Source organism: Saccostrea cucullata, unplaced genomic scaffold (assembly GCF_032062105.1).
Source record: "Saccostrea cucullata isolate Sc308-1 unplaced genomic scaffold, CSIRO_AGI_Scuc_v1 ctg1099, whole genome shotgun sequence".
Taxonomy (NCBI): domain Eukaryota; kingdom Metazoa; phylum Mollusca; class Bivalvia; order Ostreida; family Ostreidae; genus Saccostrea; species Saccostrea cuccullata.
This window is the reverse complement of record NW_026934202.1, coordinates 1-17,038: the sequence shown is the minus strand read 5'-3', so window position 1 is coordinate 17,038 and position 17,038 is coordinate 1. Positions and strand designations below refer to the sequence as shown.

At 33.7% G+C, this 17,038-nt stretch overlaps 2 long non-coding RNA genes across 7 annotated transcripts; both read left to right on the top strand.

Moving 5' to 3' along the window:
- Positions 1 to 3,037: 3,037 nt before the first annotated feature.
- On the top strand, positions 3,038 to 7,458 carry LOC134240126 (uncharacterized). Its single transcript, XR_009986368.1, has 4 exons — positions 3,038 to 4,444; positions 5,384 to 5,487; positions 5,770 to 5,849; positions 7,334 to 7,458. It is a non-coding gene; the product is annotated as an uncharacterized LOC134240126 (long non-coding RNA).
- Positions 7,459 to 11,291: 3,833 nt separating this feature from the next.
- On the top strand, positions 11,292 to 15,917 carry LOC134240124 (uncharacterized). 6 transcript variants are annotated; one of them, XR_009986365.1, is made up of 7 exons: positions 11,292 to 11,457; positions 11,594 to 11,669; positions 11,902 to 12,049; positions 13,495 to 13,611; positions 13,887 to 14,017; positions 14,649 to 14,719; positions 15,103 to 15,916. It is a non-coding gene; the product is annotated as an uncharacterized LOC134240124 (long non-coding RNA). The 6 variants fall into 6 exon arrangements; XR_009986364.1 differs by having other exon boundaries at positions 11,539 to 11,669; XR_009986367.1 differs by lacking the exon at positions 11,292 to 11,457 and having other exon boundaries at positions 11,468 to 11,669; positions 13,454 to 13,611; positions 15,103 to 15,917.
- The last annotated feature ends 1,121 nt before the right edge of the window (positions 15,918 to 17,038 follow it).

Here is a 17,038-nt window from a genome sequence, read left to right as displayed (position 1 = left end):
AAAATTCTTTACTTTACATAATTATTTCCCCCTAAAATAGGGTGTTGCGTTTCTTTTGCGTGTCAGTATATTTGTAGAATAGATATTTCAATGAATTTATGACGAAAATTATTTTTGTGCAGATTCTTGAGAAAATGATACAAAGAGGGTGACAAATTTAAATGTTTTACAAATTTCTAAACTTCTAATGTTAGTGCGTCATGTTTATTTTAATTTTTAGTATCGGTAAGGTTTTGATACTTTTTTTCGTATCTCAGATTAAAAGAAAATGTTATTTATTAGCAAATTTGCAAATTTAATCTATCAAGAAATTTGCATTTAAAAAAAAGATTGTGGATTGAGTAAAGGACAATAGATATTGTCTCTGCATGTCGACACATGTACTGAACACAAAAATTGTATTGATTGATTGTATATCGTTTTAGGTCCCTCTTGAAAATTTTTCACCCAGATGGAGACGTCACCATATCCCGGTGAAGGGTTTCAAATTTTGACGTTTACTCGGCACTTAAGACCATTGAGCAGGGAGGGATCTTTATCGTGCCAATGCCTGCCGCTGACACAGGGCCTCGGTTTTTAAGGTCTCATCCGAAGGACCCGCATTTTTCACTTTAAAGTGCCGAGCGCATGGCAAAGGAACATATGTTTCCCATTTTTTGTCGTCTTAGGTCAGTTGTGGCTGAGATTCGAACTCATGACCTCCCGATCACGGAGCGAGCGCTCTACCGACTGAGCTACCGTGAACGGTCTGAACACAAAAAAGTAGAAAATAATTTGGTTATTTGACTCCATAGAATTCTTGCTGAAGTGCCCTGAATGTTTACTGCCTCGGGTGAAAAAATTACTTCCTACCTAATGTTTCTTCAGACTTAAAAAACCGGTCGCGGTAGCCTAGTGGTAGAGCGTTCGCTTTAATGTTCGGGAGGCCCGGGTTCGATTTTCGTTCGCGGCGCCGCGTCATACCTAAGACGTAAACAAAGGTAGTGACTGTTCCCTGCAAAGCGATCGGCACTAGAAGTGAAAGTCACGGGTCGGGTCTTTCGGATATGACCTTAAAAACGTAGGTCCCGTGTCACGGTAGCCGCTGGCACGATAAAGAACCCTCACTGCTCAAAGGCCCTGAGTGCCGAGTATAGGTCTAAATTTGAAGCCCTTCACCGGCATACGATGACGTCTCCATAATGATTGAAAAATTCTCGAGAGGGACGTTAAACAATATTCAATCAATCAATCAGACTTTAAAAACATCAGGTACAATGTTTTTGGAGCTTTTTATATCTGAGGAGTGACGGGTGAAGTTCTGTAGTAAGTCTTTCATTCACATATTCAAACTCAAACAAAGTATTTTCCTCACATGACTGCCCAACTTGTTTTTTTTTTCTGAACGTAATGCTTGGATTTAGTACACCTACTTATGAAACAAGTGTTAACTTATAAGGTTAAGAATAATTGTTTTATTTGAAATTTATAAACTTATAAACTAATATATTCATATTAAACAAAAAAGCTTCATGATGAACGTGATGACACTTTAACTTTTTAATCGTCAACTTTCCTTACTTATGTAGGAATATACCCTCATCACCTGCATTCATAATTTATATATCTCAGTTGATTAAATACTCCAGAGCGTGCTCTACGTATGAACAATTTTTAGGACGAGATAAATCAATGACAAATTGATGAAACAAGAATATCAGCAGTCCAGTCTCGTTTCAAGTTATAATATTGTAAGTCTTGTGGTCGATACAATGACCTTTTCAACGAATAAAAATTTTCATTAGGTCAAATGCTGACTGACTTTTCCACGCTAATTGTTAGGCCACTATTCACGCACTGAGTTGCTCATGGATTTTCCGTCATTTTCTGATGATGACAAAGTGTACTTTATTAGCAATTCAATTTTAAACTTTATAGGGACATCAAAAACAATAACATATCTGTACTAGACCAAGACATTTTCCTGGGACTTCCAAAGTTAAAGGAACTGTAAGTATGCATTCGATGTACATTTTTTTATCATTTAAATTTTGGTGATATAAATTATAAATGTATATTTACATCAGTAAGATTTTTTAAGTAGATATAAGAATTGACGGATACCTCATTATTGTTCCAAAATTAAACACATAAAAACTACGATTATGTATGCATGTAGTTTTATTTGTCATAGGTTTATAGAGGACAATCCTCTGCACTGTGACTGCAAAATAGCAGATTTTGGAAAGTTTGCAAAATCAAGAAACTTGACATTGAAATATTCCAAGGAACCTATATGTTATACTCCCCGCCATATAAGAGGAGCATCACTGCGGGTTTTCTCATTACTAACGATGGGTTGTTTACTCACTACAACAACACCAGCAGCATTGGAAACCTCAGGTAAAATGATTTTATTTTAAGTTTGATAAACTCCACTGAATTATTTGAGAATCCTCATAGACATCCTTAAATAGAAACTTATTTGAACTCAAATGAACTCAAAAGCTCTCATTGGTATTCGAGGTAAGGTATTATCTATGTTTAGAGGCGAAAAAGCAAGTTAAATAAAGGAATTAAGTAAACGCTTATTGATATCTACTAGTAGATAGTAAAAAGTACCAATTACTATGCCTTTATGTATCTATAAATATCATTCACTATATTTATTTATACTTATCTACGTAACTAAGAGCAATAATAAACTTCATATTTATTCTTTAAGATGAGAATACTGTTGTTGCTACCAATTGTGAAAATCATATCATATCTAATTACCTTTGCAAATTGGCGAGGAAGACTTATTACCTAAGAAAACATGAAAAGAAACATCTTAGTATCCCTGAAATAAAATGTGACAGTTTTTTAATTAAAGTTCAAATAAAACTTTCGGAATAATTTCCCTCCTCTTGTACATAATTGCATAAAATCTGCAGAATGAAAATATCTGTAAAATTTTAATTACCTGAAATAACAGCTATTTGTTTGTTTGTTGTTCTTTTATATTAACAAATTAATGTTAGGTGAGGCCTTGGCCATACCGTGCCACTTTATACCTTGCCATAGCAAACAACTTATCTGCTGTTATATCCCTGTATAAATTTACCATTGCAACTTTGCTCTGTAAAAAAAAGCTGACATATGGCTGTCTCTTTCAAACACACTGTTGACCAATGACTTTTAAATGTTTATTTGCTTGTTAAGAATTTTAGTTTGCTTGTGCTCCCGAATTGAAAATGTTTCTTCCAGGTTTTGTATAATGTAATGTGATTGTAAATCATATACATGTACTTTGAAAATCTTTCTGCTCCTCCATTTTCAGCATTTATTCATTTAGGCACGCTAAAACTTACTTTTACAATTTTTTTTGCAGTTGAGCATCGTTCTCGACAGAGTGCCTTCCTCATTTTTTTTTAATTTATGTTATTTCAACATTGTCATTGAAATTTAGTCCCGGTAGCATAGAAAATACACTTCATCTAAGAAATACTCTTGTACTTTTAAGGCACTTACTTCAAATACATACAAATCATTTTCTGGGTATTATGTAATATCATGGGTTTGTACATATCTATCAGTATCTTTAGATGAGCACAAGAGAGTTTTAAAAGAGATGTGTATTTTCTTCTTTAAAATGATTACGAACGAAACTCAAACAAAACATTTAAAATGAAATTCAGGGTGGAATAGGACGCAATTCCGAAATAACAATTTCGGTGACATTAAAATTAAAACTAGTATTCGAACAAAGAGGGAGAGGGTGGAGGGCATCTTATTACCAGACAAGAACGTTTTAATTCTGAAAGTAAGAAATATAACAACATTGCAATATTCAACATATCTTTTCTGTGCGTCCTTGTTCAGTAGCGATATATTTTTTTTTCTAAAATGTGCATTTCATTAGTTTACAAAGGCATCTAAGATTTAGATGGTTTTGCGCTGAATATTTTACCACATGGCATTGTTTCATTACCAATCTGTTATTCACCAGTGTAATGAAGTAAATAAACATATATGAATTGTATTATTTTCAAATTAAAGTTGTATGAACGAAGTTTATCATAAATTAAAAAAAACTTGTGTGCTGCATGAACATTGCGCATGCTTTATCAAAAACATTTATTCATGAATTTTGAGTGACATTACGGTTTTTCTCGTTGTACACATATCGATATTTTCATGAATGCATGCGCCCGGTTGATGAAATGAAGAAAAAAGTACCGAAAACGCAATTTTCATCCGGTGTACCTACATGTAGTTAGAATGAGTAAGAAATTCCGAAAGCGATTTAAGGCTGGTGAAAGAAAGAGAGAGGGAGAACGTTGGCTAAAGAGAAAGAGGATCAACTTTGACGGTTACTGTCTATAAAAGGAATCCAAATCCATATACCATTATCATTATCACGACTTTTTCCCAAACTCGTTCAAAAACAAGAAAAGACCGACTCACCTCGGTTACCATTAAGGTAAAATGTATGCTGTATATTGTTACAAATGTATAATGCTGTTTTGTCACAAACATTTTAATTAAACTGAATTCGAAGCATTTATGGATAAATAAAAATAATCATGAAATTATCTCCATTTCAGTTTTTTTAGCATTCAATGTATTATATTTACTAAATATTTGCAGACAAATTTAGTGACATTTAAAAGAGCTTGGACAGGGTTTGATACATTTTATTACATTTGATTTTGTTCATGCATAGTTCAAGGTCTTGTTTGCTGTAGGAGTATTTTGTTTAAATTCAATTCAATACAAAAATACTTTTAACAAATTTAATTTAATGTATAGCAAAGCCTTATCAAAATAAAAGAGAGAATTTTCTTACGTCTTAAGTTCATCCAATTATTGAGTGCCTTATACCAGATCGCTTTTCTCTTTTATCTGTGTTTGTGTTTGTTTATAGATATGTATCTTGTATCTCAAAAATTGTGAAAATGACAAGAATGACTTAGTGATACTTGTTTATAATGTTCCATTCTCATCCTCATTGTATTCAAAGCAGAAAGTCGGGTAAGTCAATTAAAATACTTATTCGATGATATCATTCTAGATTAGCTTTACCGTATGATATCTTTAATCTAACCTGTTATCTTACTTACTGCTTGAATCCCTGTAAATATATATCTACTTAAAGCTATGTTGCTCTTTTTTGTCAATACCAGATTGTTTGACAATTGCTACCTTGGACATTGAACGTTTAGAAGAACAATCTTTAAGTCAGCCTTGCCTTGGCACTGTCACAAAGATATACCAAGAGGGAGGATAGACCTGGTAAATGTTTGTGAAAATTTATTCATGTGAGAGTATCCCTTTAAAGGTAACACACAAGAAAATAGCCAATCAAAATGGACATATATATAGAGACACATTTTTTTTTTCATTTTTGGCAATTTTTTAGGCCTACAGTATTATTTTGGACTCATGGACTACGAATATCATACATCTTTAGCTACCAAATTAAAGGGAACCTTTTTAGGTGTGCAAGATGCAACCTACTGAATGGTATGTAGGCTGTTTGTCAACATGTAAAATCCATGTGTATTTTGGGCTGAAATTTTTACTCTCAATTGTCTTTCTTAAAGACCGCATTAGGCGCATTTTTTCTTATCTCATTTTTTTTCTCATCATTAATCATTTTTTTTACATGAATTGTCTGCTGAAAGTCCAGTTTATTAATTAGTAAAATAAAAGCTATTTAGAAACATATAGTGAAATTACTTCCTTGTGTGAGATCTATAGACGTACAGGTAACTCTCATTTTGACTACAATGTCTTTGATTTCAGGATAGGTCTCAACTTCTGACACCCGTATATTCGTATATCTACCAATCACTTCTGTTACCTTTGTTGTGTTCATCATAGAGGTAAGAAAATCAAGATAATTATTTAAAATAATTTGAATGAGGCAAATAATAAAAGTTAAAGCATATTTTCTTACTCAGACTTTCACGTTAATGAAAATGTCACATTTCACACATAGAGTTGCATCTCATTTACATATCCAAATTTCCCCCAATAACACAGTTGAATATTGCATGATAAAACATAGCAACAATTATTGTATGAAATGTAATTCAAAAAATACGCATTAAATACAAATTCCATATATCTAAATTAAATACACAAAATAAATCCTCCTTTTATAATCTCACAACTTCATTTTTAATTGTGGATTACTTAGTAATCGATTTAAAAAAGTGTCTTTAGATTTTCTTTATGGTATAGCTTACATCATTAGGATATATAGTATTTTCTTTGAGATTTACATTTTAACAGTTCTCAGGTTTGTTAAGGCAGCACATGGATCAGAATTCGGCAAATTAACACTTTTTTTATAATTTTATAACAGTTATAAATCGGAAAAGTCAAGAATAAAAATTTTGCTATAATTATGAATTCTATAGACTTCAATGGGACTTATTCTACAGGAAGCACATCACCACGACGTCACCACGTGACGTCTATAATTAGAAAATATGCCTAAATGAAAAAGTGAAAAGTTCAACACTACCCCGGAGATAATTAATTTCAATTTGTAATAGTAGTTATGTAATAACATCTCTCTACCACGAAAAGTTATGCTAGAATCATACTGTCCTTACACAGAAATTATTATTCAACACTTTCGGACGAAACCTGCCCAAAATTTTTATATTTTGTTCATAACATAAAAAAATGCATCAATTCCTGTAAACCATTAGTTTCTAGCAGCACTTTCCAGGAACAATAAAATAGGAACTTTAGATATAAACAACAATTAAGTTTCAAAATGTGCGGCGTAGTGTTGAACTTCGCATCTCTTTTGTTACGAACGACAGAGGAAAAGCTGATCGGCAAGAAAACAACCTCGCTGCTTTAATTTTACGAAGAAATTATAGAATTATATAACCATACCTTATTCATAAGCTTTTTTCCCACATGAGTCACACATGACATTCATTCTAAATGCTTTAAACTCCGATTTCTTGTGTTTGTTTACATGAATTCTCGTTACATTTCACTTTCACTCTGCTACTACATGACCAACTGTTATGACGTCACGGGTTTGGTATATTTAACCCCTGTGATAACTACAGAGACCCAGAAACGGCAAAATTCCGTTTATATTGTGACTCTGCATATTTTGATTAATTCTAACGACTCAAATCAATCTTAGATATCGATTATAAGAAATCGTTATCTCTACACTTCACGTCATATAGCTTACTATGACGTCATATCATATAGGCAAGTAGAATATTTTGTTGTAACCTTAACATACCAGCGTTTTTTGTTTTCTTTTAAAGTATTTTTGTCTTTTGTTTTATACGATACTTAAAAAAACTTTTCTGTTGTTTATTTATTAAAGAGCTGTACGGTCTTCTAAAAAAATCCATTCTTTGATGACTGATGGAAAAGCTGCATCACCCCCGCTGCTTAAGACCCCTTAATTACGAGCCATTAATCAGTTATCACTGTTATCAAAGCTCCAAGGTACAATATTGAAGTCTGTTTTGACACCATTTTTTCCAGTCTCTGACTTTGTTTTAGAATGAAGATATACATCTTTTTTCTAATTAATAATCAGTAAAATTTCATGCTTTTTAATTGATTAGAGCTTAATAATTAGAGTTAAAATTTTTTTAAGCAGGTAGACAAAACAATCTTGCATTGTATTCTAACTCTTTTTTTCAACAATTAACTCATACGATTATTTTTAAGTTTAGAAGTTTATATACTGTATATGAATTTGTAAATAAATTTACTCTAAACTCTAATGATCTATTGGGAAAAATTACTTGTATAACCAGATCCACCCGTATATCCATCATTTGTTTATCTACTTGGTAGATCCGACCTTTAGGATATACAGTGTTGTTGGTTTTTTAGTGGTTTTATATCCTTTTTCGCCAACTGTATCTTCACAGATCCACCCGTATATCCCTCATTGCTTTATTTATATTCTCTGTTCTTATCATTTATTTTTGGTTTTCTTTCATCAATTGACTTTTTTTACTATTTATTTTGTTTCCAATCTTTGCAAATAAGTTCTTTCCGCTTTTCCCTTTCGATTTTTGCTCACGTGTCGTTTGTTTTTAATATTTTTGAATTCGTGCACGAGTTATCTACGAAATCCGTTAGAATACAGAACAAAAGTTCGTTGAATCTTTCGACTTCATACGACTAAAAACTTTAAAAAAGTCTTATCATTTTGGCAATTGTAATTTCTTTTCAAATATGTCTATTAAAGATAACCCAACATTTAAACTTCTAAAGAAAGAACATCAAAAATCAATAAAAACCGAACACCGCGGGTCTCCAATTTACAGACCTACTTAGAGTGTGACATTATACCGAAAGGCTTTCAGATAAATGTTACACCTAACCTAGGGCCAATCTCCAAACGCCTTCAGGAACTCTGGGACGTTATCACAAGGAGATGTTCTAAACAATTGATGTCACTCTGTCTTTCTTGGGATATCAACAAGTTAGGACAATTGAAGATTGAGATCGAGTCCTTAGAATCATCCCTCAACGATATGTCCCAGGCCGATCTTGATGAAGCCCATAATATTATAGACACCTATAATATGGCCCTAACGAATAAACTCAACAAGACTCAGAAAAAGAAATTTCTGTCCGCGACAGTGTTCCAAGTTTCTAGGAACAACTGGTCAGAGGTCAGAGTTAACAAAACACGCAAACCCCGCTCGAGACGCTTCAAACGCATTAAGACAATTCCGAGGGACGGACCCATACAAACTCCTGACGTCTGCTCAATGCTCAATACATCTAGTGCTCCTCTCTCCGAATCAGAGACCTCACTTCTCTCAAAGGGGCTAAATTTCTGCCCCACGCCACATGAGGTCGACGAAAAACAAGTCAGAAAGGACACCCGAGCATTCTTTCGGAGACTTTGTTTGAAGGAGCACTTCTCTAGAAAAGACTCCGAAGCAAATTCATACGACTCTTCCAAGCCAGATTTACAGGACCTAGAGGAACACAAACTCTATAAGCCCAAGAGTGCATGGGAACCTACACCGGGCAAGTGCGGCGCGCTTGAGTCGTATATTGATGCCGTTGAGTCAGACATAGAGAAGCTCCTTTCAATGCTAGACAAAACTCCCGACAATTTGAGTAAGGAAGAGAGATCTGCCTTACAATCATTAAAAAATCGGGATGACATTGTAATTAAGAAAGCAGACAAAGGCTCTACAGTTGTAGTAATGGATAAAGAGACTTACATGGCAGAGGCCCAAAGACAACTCTCAGACGAACGTTTCTATAAGAAACTGGACTCTGACCCTACTAAAGAATTCTCAACCGCCATTACCAAAACTCTTGACGATATGTTTGAGAAAAATGAGATTGGTATCAACGTCTATGAGACCTTAAATCCTACTGACTGTAGACCAGGACAATTCTATGCTTCCTAAAATACACAAAGAAGGCATGCCAGGTCGCCCCATAGTCAGCGCAATTGGACACCCCACGGAGAAAATTTCTGAATTCATTGATTTACATCTCCGTCCACACGTAGAAAGTTTGCCATCCTATCTTAAGGACACTACGGACTACATTAACAAGACGCCCTCTCCTGGCCTCCCAGATCATACCCTCCTCGTGACTATGGACGTCACATCTTTGTACACCAATATTTCGCACGATGAGGGTATCGAAGGCTGTAGAGAAGTCTGGGATAGTAGATCCATACAAGTTCCTTCTACCGAGTCCCTTGCTAAGCTCCTTGAACATGTTCTCAAGTTCAACAACTTCGTGTTTAATGGAGAATATTACCTGCAAGTTAATGGCACTGCTATGGGTACGAAAATGGCACCGTCTTTTGTCAATGTCTTCATGGGCAGACTGGAACGCAACTTGTTACTTCAAGCACCATTTAGGCCTCATTGCTGGTTGCGTTTCATTGATGATATAGAGATGAAGTGGGTGGATTGTCGCGAGAACCTCGAGGCATTCATTACGTTTGCCAACACCTTTCATCAGTCGATCAAATTTACAGTAGACGTATCTAATTCGAAAAACGTATTCCTAGATACTACATCTACCCTGATTGATGGTGAAATCGAATTCAGTCTCCACACCAAACCCACAGACTCCCACCTATATCTTATGCCCACTATCTGTCATCCCCAACACACTTTTAAGGGAGTGCCTAAGGGTCTAGCCACCAGAATTCGACGCATCTGTTCGTCCCCTGCCTTATATCAGGAGCAAAGTGGTCTTCTTAAGTCCCACTTATGCAAAAGAGGCTACAATGCCCGCACCGTACAAACAGCTATTGATGAGATGGCGGAACATGACAGGCAAAACCTATTACGCTACAAGGAAAAAGACAATAGCGACAGGGTCCCTCTGGTAACCACATACCATCCCGTTCTTAAGAACCTTAACGGTATCTTTCAAAAGAACCTACCAATTCTCCATTCAAACAAACGAATGGCAGAGGTATTTAAGGAACCCCTATTGGCCGCATACAGACGCCCAAGGAATCTAAAGGACATGGTAGTAAGAACCAGACTAGACAACCCATTACCTAACGGGGGCTTTAAAACTTGCTCTGACAGGAAATGTCTTCTTTGTAAGCACAGCACTGGCACAGACAGTTTTAACAGCCCTGTTACAGGCCGCAGCTACAAAATACTAGGGAATTTGTCCTGTCATACTGACAACTGCATTTATCTCATCAGTTGCAAAGTTTGCTCCAAACAGTATGTTGGTGAAACAGGAGATCTCCGTAGGAGAGTCAATAACCACCGTTCGACCATTAGGACCAAAAAACTCAATGAACCCGTTAGGGAACATTTCAACCTTGAGGGTCACAAATGGGAGGACATGACAGTAGTGGTGATTGACCATAACCCAAGATGGACAGATGCTCAGAGGAAAAGCAAAGAAAAGTTCTGGATGCACAGATTGAAGTCATTCCGCCCAAATGGTGTTAACAAATTGAATGACTTCACCAGAATGAACGTAAATTAGACCCAATTCCTGATCATACTAAACAAAATTATTTTCTCAATTTAGTGTAAACTCTACAGTTAATTTGTGCCACCAACTCTCGAACTCGAACAACTACTTAACTATGTATTGCTTTTGTTAATTATTTTTTCCCGATAATAAGTCCTTAAATATTTCAAAATTTATAATTGATCACAATTCATAAGTTTAAATATCCCTACTATATGATTTTTTTTTTCATTATTCTTTATTAAGTAAAGTTACGCCATTTTGAGAGATTGAAACAATGTACGATTTACTGATTGTCGTAATTAATAAGCATAATTAATTCGTTCAATTATGAATGTCATCTAGAAAGAAATCTATGCACAAATATCAGATATCAACTTTTCTTCCTGCTTTGATGGAGGTTCAGATATAACTCATGAAGAAATGAAGGATTGTTCTTAAGGTTTTAGGTAAGGAAATAGTCAATTAAAATGAACTTAGTCAAATGAAGTTCTATATCTAGAGGTACAATTTCTTTTTCTATTTTTTTTTCTGTTTGGAAGATTATTTTAGGTCGACAGTATAAATTTTAGACTCATGTACTAGGAATATCATTTCTTTAGCAGAATAGTGCCACTGATTAAAGGGAACTATTTTTCAGGTGCGCGTGATGCAACTTATATGATGGTGTTAAGGCTGTTTTTCAACATCTGAAACCCACGTGTATTTCGGGATAGGTATGTTTACTGTCAATTGTCTTTCTTAAAAGCCGCATAAGGGGTATTTTTCTGATCTCAAATTTTTGTCTAAGCATTAATCTTTATTTTTATTAAATGAATTATCTGCTGAGAGTCTAGATAATTAATTAATGCTACATAGCAAGATACATATGGAAATTATATATTTCTTTGCGATAGACCTAAAGCAAAATCAGGTTAATCATTCTTATTACATTTTACTTGATTTCAGGGGTAGTCTCGCTTTTTAAAGATCCAAAATGGCCGTTTTACAGTGCGACATGCAGTCTGGTCATCAACGGAGAGTTTGACACCTGTAATACCCGTACGCGTATTACTACCACTCACCTCTCTAACATCTTTTGAGTTCATCATATTAGGTGAGAAAAATAAGGTTATTGATTAAAATGATTTTATTGAGATAAATAAAATAGTTAATGACAAAAATAACATGAACGGACTCCCTCGCATAAAAAAATGAAATATTTTACACATTGCATTATACATCATTTACGTAAGTATCAACATTTTCCCCATTTACACAGTTGAATATCAATTAGTGCATAATAGTACACAACAGCAATTACTAAATATAAGACTATTCACATAATACGTATGTATTTAACTGTTAAATACGAGGGTTGTTAGAAAATTATTTAGACATTGTGTATATTTTGCTTTCTAATGAAGGTCATTTGCTGAAATTTTGCACATACATTTGACATACACTAAGAATTAATAAAAGCAAGAAATATTTAGCAAATGTTAAATACTTTCTCAAAATGGTATATAAATGCGTCAATAGAAGGGGTACCCGGAGCGGTCATGAAAACAGATATTGAAAATATGTAACGTCAGCGTTCTAACTCTGTGTGGACCTATAAAAGGAGCAATAATAATTTAATTAATATGTATGATTTTTCATCTTTACTTTAAATTCATTTTGTGCAACTATTTAAGAATTTTGATCAGAAATACGGAGATCATAAAAAAAGCGCGATAGAGAAATCTGCTGCTAACAACGACAAAATGGATTTTGACGTCAAGGGCGGAGCAGCTAGCATACCTAAAATTTTGTGTAGCGCAATGTAGAACTCTTTTTCAGATCGAAATACCTGCTAAAACAATAACAACAAGAGAAAATAGACTGTGGTTGGGTTTGTTATTTCGTTGGTTTACATTTTCTTTTTCAATTAATTCAACCAGGTAAAATTAAAAGCTCTGGACGTTAATCAGTTATTATGTACGATATCGATATCGTTGACCCGTGTTACATAAATCGGCACTGCATGATTCTTAGTCATGATTTTCCACATAATAAAATTTAACACTGGGGCAACAACATACATCTTTAAAGAATAGTTTAAGAAATGAAACTGTTTGATTTTGGCAATGTTATATGTAAAAAGAAAAAGAAGGAAAATAATTAAACGGTCCCCGATCGTTTTAAAATGCGAAACCATCACCGGCTGACGTTACGTTAAATGACGTAGCGCTGCTGTTCCGGGTCGAAAGACATATGCATGTTTATCATTTCACCAAAAATTATCTAGCTAATAACCATAGAAATTAGAAATCTGAATAAATGTTTTATTCGTTCTTTATAAAATGTTGATGAATTTTCATGAAATTATCTCCCTCCTTTATGGATTAAATGTAATTGTCTCAATAATTTCAGAACAACAGTCGTACAGATATCACACATTCAATTAAAATACACAACATCAATACCACAGCCCCCCCCCCCCCCCTTCACAATCTTTCAACTTTTTCTTCATTCAAAGTCACTAGGCAACACTGAAGATTTCCACATATTGCTTTTCAGTCCATGACAGGAAGTTGAGGAATCAAGTTGACCGGACATTCCGCACTGTCCTCGGTACCATCTTATGAGGGAACCAACCGTACTGGACATATATCACGCTTCATTATAGGACGATAGGTATGTCTCCGGAGTAGTGTTTGTAGCAATTCTCGTACTAATTGCTTTGGTTCTTCCCAGAAACATGTGACTGGTAGTGGTGCCTATATTCTCATGGTTTTTGTTGCGAGGAACACTTCCTTTTTTGTATTGATGATGATGCAACCATTTTGGTCCCTTTTTTGGCATGATTATTAGTCAATTGAGCACTTGTAGACTTTTACTAACAATATGCTATTGTATGTGGTGTACATTTTTAAGTTTAACAAGTTTTTGTGTTGTTTTATTTATTTTAGAGCTACCTTGTCTTTTAAGAGAAACTCCAAACTTTGATGACTGATGGAAAAGCCTCATCCCCGACGGCTAAAGAACGCCTTATCTTAATCACCAGCCATTAATCAGCGATTACTATTATCAAAAGTCCAAGGTACATTATTGAAGTCTCTTTTGACACCATTTTTCCAGTCTCTGACTTTGTTTTAGAATAAGGATTGCTAATTAATTTCTTGATAAATCAATAAACTTCCTCTTTCTTAGCTAATTACAGGTTATTAATTAGATTTTAAAAAAAACTTGCAAGTAGATAGCCAAAAACACCACATTTTAACTTGCATTTCATTTAATTTTTTTTCTCTCAAAAATGCACTCATTAGATATTTTTAGGTCTGGAAATGAATATAATGAAGAATGATTTGCATAGAAATTTAGACTTAAATTCAATAAATTGTTCGGAAGAGTTATCTCCTATTCTTCATCCCTTAAGGACAGAAAAAAATGGTGCATTAGTATATGAAAGATAAATAACTCAGAGATATTTCGTGCAAATTTCATTTAATTTTAATATCTTTTAGAAGCCTTTAAGATCTTACGTAAGGAAATAGCCAATTGAAATGAACTTAGTCAAATGATGTTCTATATATAGAGAGATAATTTCTTTTCCTGCTTTTCATTTTCGGCAACTCTTTTTAGGTCGACAGTATAAATTTTAATCTCATGTACTAGGAATTTCGTTTCTCTAGCAGAATAATGCCACTGAATTAAAGGGAACTCTTTTTTAGGTGCGCGTGATGCAACTTCCTGGATGGTGTGAAGGCTGTTTGTCAACATTTAAATCCACGTTTATTTCGGGGTAGGTATGTTAACTCTCAATTTTCTTTCTTAAAAGCCGCATAAAGGTTTTTTTCTTATCTCAAATTTTTGTCTAAGCATTAATCTTTATTTTCTATTTCATGAATTATATGCTAAGAGTCTAGTTAATTGATTAATTTAATTAAAGCTATATAGTAACATATAGTGAAATTATTTCTTTGTGTGACACCTTAAGCAATCAAGAGAACTTATTTAAAACAATCTAGGCAAATGATTTACCTCAGTGCTAGGTTAGTTCTTGATTATTTTAACATCAAATTGTAATGTAAGTCTAGAAATACTAATTTGTAAAATTTTATTCTTTGAAAGACGCAACTTACACTTTTTTTTTTATTCTGTTGTAAAGGATATCTTTTCTTCAAGGGTTACCGTTTGAGCTCTACTGGATCGGTGATTAGATACAGAGTTTCATACTAGACCATGCGTGATGTGAATAAAATGTGAATTAGCAAAACATAACTGAATCAATTACTTATTACAAAGTTTTATATTAGACCAGGCGTGAAAAATGGGAATTATCACAACTGGATCAGTAAATGGATACAAAGTTTTATACTAGACCAGGCGTAAAAACATGAATTAGCACTACTGGATCATTAATAAGATACAGAGATTTATTCTAGATCAGGCATGAGAAGTTATGGATGCTTTATATCTCAATGCGTACTTGGTTTTCTATCAACTGGCACCTGATTCTACTTCTAATGTCTCAGAGGTCGTGTTTTCTCTGCTCCTATTTTGTAGTGATTTATAGACTTTGAGATTGAATACTGTTCCACATCATTCATCAACATATCGCGAGATTTTCCAGTGTTAAGACTGTATTTTTTCAGTTATTGTAACATGTGTAAATAGTAATTTGAATATTTTGTTTATTTATTTTTATATCTATTTAGACTTTATTTTCATTCTACATTTTGTGCAATTGCGTCATTTACTTTTCATCTTTTTTTTTAATTTTATTTTCTGTAATCTTTAATTCAAGTTTAACAGGATTGTATAATGGAAAGCTTTGGCATTTTTAAGAATACGAAAGCTGTCTTCATAAACATTGTGACAATGAAAGAATTTAAAGAAAACATGTGAATTATATGAGTGATTTTTGTACCTTGTTACTTTGCTACTTTCACAATTGGATTGGTTTCTTTTGTAAACAAGGAGCATATTTAATATCATTAAAACTTCAAAGAAATAAATAACGTAATACATTTCTCCGAAGTTTTTTTTTTTTACATTTCTTTTGAACTAGATCAAATTGTCCAGTCACAATTTGGCATATGAATTGATGTAACAATTCAATTATGAACGCATAAATATGTCTTCGTCTTTTGCACCTTTTTAAAGATGTACGACAGTGTGCACCTGTACATTTTAGCTCACCTGAGTCGAAGGCTTAAATGCTGTATCTTATAACGAATCATCCCCAGATGGTGTAGATTCAATTTTGATCAAATCATAACACTCATGCGTAGTGTGAGCCACAACTGACGATCAAAAATTTACATAGGAATATATAGGAGAAATCTTTTAAAACTTCTTCCCAAGAACAATTCGGTCAGGAAAGACGAAACTTATGTGCAAACGTCCTCGTTTAGTGTAGAATAAGGTTTATTCAAATAATGGCCCCAATTGGGTTGGGCTGGGCCACAGCTTACAATCAAAGACTTACATTGGAATATATTGAAAAAAAATTCTTTAAAAATCTTCTCAAAAACACTAGATAATACTTATATGGATATATCCTCAAGTAGATTCACGTCTGTTCAGATCACGGTCCGGGGTAGGACGGGACCATTACTAATGATCAAAGTTTTTTTTTATAGGAATAAATGCGCAGCTTGTTTAAGGGCGACCATAGGAAATATGCCTTCAAATATTCCGATAATATAATCAATAATATTTTTAATATCTTTTTTATTAGCGTGAGATTGAATTTAACAGGAATTTTACAAGTGCATATGTATGTATGGGGTCTTAACCGAGTTCGGTCAAAGCGTTTTTACAGCTGTATGTCACGTGACATGATTAAAATTAGAAAAAATAGTAACGAAACAAAGATCGTTAAAGTTCAACGATATACGGATAATTTTTCACCATGAAATAGATTATGTTTTCTTTAAGACATTTTTTTTTACAATTTTTTTAACCCGAAAAGTGCTTGAAATATATAAAATGTAGCCGTCTCTTTTAAAACTTCGTGCATTTACATTATACGCATTGAAATAATGTAAAATTACAGAAAAAATCAACAGCGAACAACTTGCTCCCAGTATTTTTCAAAATAATAACGACAATAGCT